The 4,180-nt window shown below is 41.5% G+C and overlaps 1 pseudogene; it reads left to right on the top strand.

Annotated features, from left to right (window-relative positions):
• The first annotated feature begins 1,538 nt into the window (after nt 1-1,538).
• On the top strand, nt 1,539-4,180 carry LOC126801021 (protein DETOXIFICATION 48-like; annotated as a pseudogene).

The raw sequence follows: 4,180 nt of genomic DNA, 5'->3' as shown, positions 1-4,180 counted from the left end.
TGCTATTGTGGTCCCATGTAACTCAAAAAGGCCAATTTAAAAACCACGTGAGTTGCAAACGTTGACCATTCATGCTAAGTCAAGGGCCAAAGGCAAATAAAATTCTCACGAGATCATCTTGTAAACAAGGAATGCGAGAAATTTTATTGAATATGTCAATATTTAATACAACATAAACAAGCTTCCAATTAAAATAGACGACTTAAGCTAAAGTCGAGCAAGAATCATGGCAATGCCAACGTCATACTTGAAAAATAGTAAGCAGAAAACATAGTCAAAATAGATTGACAAATCAAAAGTTCATAGCGACAAAATCTTGCATATCGGATCGGGCGGAGCCTTAGCCTGAGACTTAAAAATGTTTATTTACTTGAGAATAGAAGAATGTTACGTTTCCATCTCCAAAATTCCCTCAATGAATAGATACAGGTGCCAAAAATGGCATGTGTTTCTCGGATGTGGAGCATGCATCAAGGTCAACTCTGATAATACAACGCCATAGACGTTTATTGAATCACTTTAAGTGTGTCCCATAGAAATCGTTATTTTTGGGATCTTTTTTCAGCAAATAGTGCTGCTTCAGAGTAATGAATTTCAACTCAAATAAATGAGTACATAGACCTTGGGATTATCGTTTATAGACAAGAGTTTAAGAAAACTCAAACAATCAAATAACAGTCACGATGGCGACGCATCCATAAGAAACGAGGGTTGTATAGGTTTCAAAGAATCAAAACTATTCAAGTATGTAACCAGAATTAGAAGAGTTGTGATGTATATGGTCACAAAATAATCGATGCATATCGGTGATTCTCATGATCGCACCCAAAACAGCGGTGTACTCAGACAACCACACGTAATCGATTTCTTCCCTTTAAATAATAACGTGACTCTCCCATGACCGTCACACGAAAAATGTCGACAAAGAGGGGAATCATATCCCTCTTTGGTCTCATCGGCGTTATAAGAAGGCCGGAAAAGAGACATGAAGAAAGCTAATAGCGCCCAATACTTTATATATATATATATATATATATATGCTCAAAAGCAGCAATTTTAAGAAAAACATACTTGTTGGTCTGCCAAATAGACCGCATATAATTAAATTGCTCTGCAAATCGATCGTCATGTAGGAAGTTACTTGATGAATTCATTTTCGATCGTCGTCCGATGATATAAAAATCTTAGGAGGATACGATCGAAATCATATCTAGATGACAAAAGTATCGTCCATCTCGGCATGAATGTCATCACCATAGTACGACGAGCAATGATTTTTCCTGTACGAGCACGTGAAATATTGTTAGAAATAAAAACGTGCTAATGAACATTTAAATAATTAAATAGGAAAAAGAAAAAGAAAGTTTAAAGCCAAATAGGCTCAGTTGGGGTCGGTGGAGCAATATGCCTTGAATGTTGGGCCGGGTCAGATCTGGAAGGCGGATCGGGTCCTGTAGGTTCGGGTCAATGGACCCCGATACGGGTCGGATCGTGGAGATTCCAGGGCGAGTCCAAGAAGAGACGGGTCTGCAGATGCAATGGAGGAGACCTGCATGTGTCTCCGGTCGGAGAGGCTCGACGTCGTCGGCGAGTCGGAAAATCCGGTTCAAGGCTCGTCTGAGAAATTTGGCGACGAAGGCATCTCTTACACAGGGATTCCGGCTTGGCATCGAACACCGGGTTGTAGACGTGCAAGAGCGGCCGTTGATTTTTGGAAGCTAGGTTTCATCCGGGAGGCGAGAAGGAGGAGGGCGCCGTCGGGTTGAGCAACCTCGAGGCTGCCAGGCAGGGTCCGGGTCAAGATGTAGAGGACCGAGACGGGGATGGCATCGGGGTACAAAGGCACGCTTGGAAGCGACGCTGGCGATCTGGATGGGTGGTCTCTCGACGATAGCGGAGCTGCGGAAGGGGGGGGGACCAGAAGATGCAAGGTGGCATCATGTAGCCAGAGCGGAGCCGCGGCTGGGCTAGCAAATCGATTGGAGAAGATGGAGTTCGGGTGCGCAGAAAATTTTCTTGGGTGCCCACAGTAATTTCGATTTTTGAATTTTTTTTTTCAGCAGAAGGAAATTTTCTTCATCTTCCGTCAAAATTTTCTAGAAATTAGGGTTCTAGACCTAGGAACACAGGATTAGAACTACGTGCTGATAACGTGTTTCAGGATGAAATAATTGTGTATTATTGAATGATATGGGGGCCTATATATAGGCATTACAAAACCACAATACTGTAGGATTTGGAGTCCTAATATATTACGGAGATGCTAATCTATCTCTTAACAGGAAACCTATTAGGCTAAGACACACACAAGGGTAGAATAATAATTCTCCCGAAACATCATTGTCATTATTAACAATATTATATATACTCTTTTATGATATTAGATTTTTGAAATTTGTTACTATTTAACACAATTGAACCCTATATAATAATTAGTTTGTAATATACAGTAAAATCTTGTTAAATTAATACCTAATTAATTAACGACCTCGCTAAAATAATAATTTTTGCCGGTCATGCCTCGAGGCTAACGTGCTAAATTTATATTTTACTAAATTTATAAGATAATAGAAATTTAAGAGTTAACTTGGATCCCATCAAATATATAAATTAATAATTTGTTATTACATATAAATAATTTTACATTAAAAAAAACTTTATAAAGAAATTCTCAATTCTTGCTTGTTCCTCTCAAAAAAGATATCACATTGAATCTCATCATACACTTTTCTTAACATGGTCAGTACTATATGACGCCACCCTTGTCTTATACCATGCATGTTGTTCTTGAATTTATTTTCAGTCTGATTTATTTAATCACCAGGTTCTGGACGAAATTAAGGCACTATACACTCTTGCCATCCCCATGATCTTATCCGGCCTCTTAAACTACTCAAAGGCGGCAATCTCCATGTTCTTTATGGGGAAGATTGGAAAATCTGCTCTTGCAGGAGGAAGCCTCGCCATAGGTGTTGCGAACATTATCAGATACACTTTCATCTCCGGCCTCGCCACTGGGATGGATTGAATTGCTTCACAAGCATTTGGTGCTCGTAAAGGTTGTCTTTTGTCACACACTCTACGTACAGAGGACAATCATTCTCCTGCCATCATATCTGTGCCTATCGCTCTGATCTGGTATAACTTTGAACATGTCCTCATATACTCTGGCTAAAACCCATCCATCTCATCCACAGCCATTACCTATCTCAGATTTTCTATCCCTACACTCTTGTTTCAGTCCCTCATCTGCCCTATCAAAATTTACCTAAGGAGCCAGAAAGTCACCACTCCTTTTACGCTCAGTACTGCCTTTTCATTAGCCATTCACATCCCGGCTAATTACATTGCCGTTTACTGTCTTGACCTTGGTCTCGAAGGGATTTCACTCACCGGCTGCTTGGCCGACTTTAATATCACGATCTCTCTTCTAGGTTATCTGTTTTTTCTGGCCATCTTACATCGAGTTCTCTTTGGTTCTGGAGAGACTGCTTCATTTAGACATTATGAAGATTGGGGCCCCATTTTCAGTCTAGCGTTTCCGAGCTGTGTATTGAGTAGTGGTGGTATGAGTTCATGATTGTTTTTTCTGGACTACTCGTCAACGCACCCGAGGCTGTGGCCACCATGGGAATCCTGATCCAGATGACCGCATTGATCTATCAGTTTCCTATCTCGTTAAACCAGGCCGTGTCTACTAGGGTGGGGAATGAGTTAGGAGCGGACAGGCCAAAGCAAGCTAAGATAGCGTCTCTAGTTGCAGTGGCATGTGCTATTCTCACTGAGTCACTGGCATTATCACCATGAGTTTCATGATCGGAATGCAAAACGTGTGGGGCGGATTGTTCACTTCTGATCCAGCCATTATCTCGCTGGTGGAGTCAGTGTTGCCAATTGCAGGGCTATGTGAGCTCGGGATCGGAATTGCCTGCAAACCACCGTATGTGGAGTTTTGAGAGGTTGTGCTCGGCCAACTTTGGCTGCGTAAATAAATTCGGCTCGTTTTATGGTGTGGGATTGCCTGCAGCCCTTGTTTTAGGCTTTGGGGTATAGTTGAGCTTACTGGGCCTGTGGCTGAATAGTTTGCTTTGGGATCATGGTGGTGGAATTAGTTCGCACACACTGGGATGAACAAGCAGATAGAGCATTTCTACTCACATGTGGAGTTGAATTGTATTGA

The sequence above is a fragment of the Argentina anserina genome, chromosome 1 (genome assembly GCF_933775445.1).
Source record: "Argentina anserina chromosome 1, drPotAnse1.1, whole genome shotgun sequence".
In the NCBI taxonomy this organism is placed as follows: domain Eukaryota; kingdom Viridiplantae; phylum Streptophyta; class Magnoliopsida; order Rosales; family Rosaceae; genus Argentina; species Argentina anserina.
The sequence above is the reverse complement of the archived record's forward strand: the minus strand, read 5'-3'. Positions and strand labels throughout refer to the sequence as shown.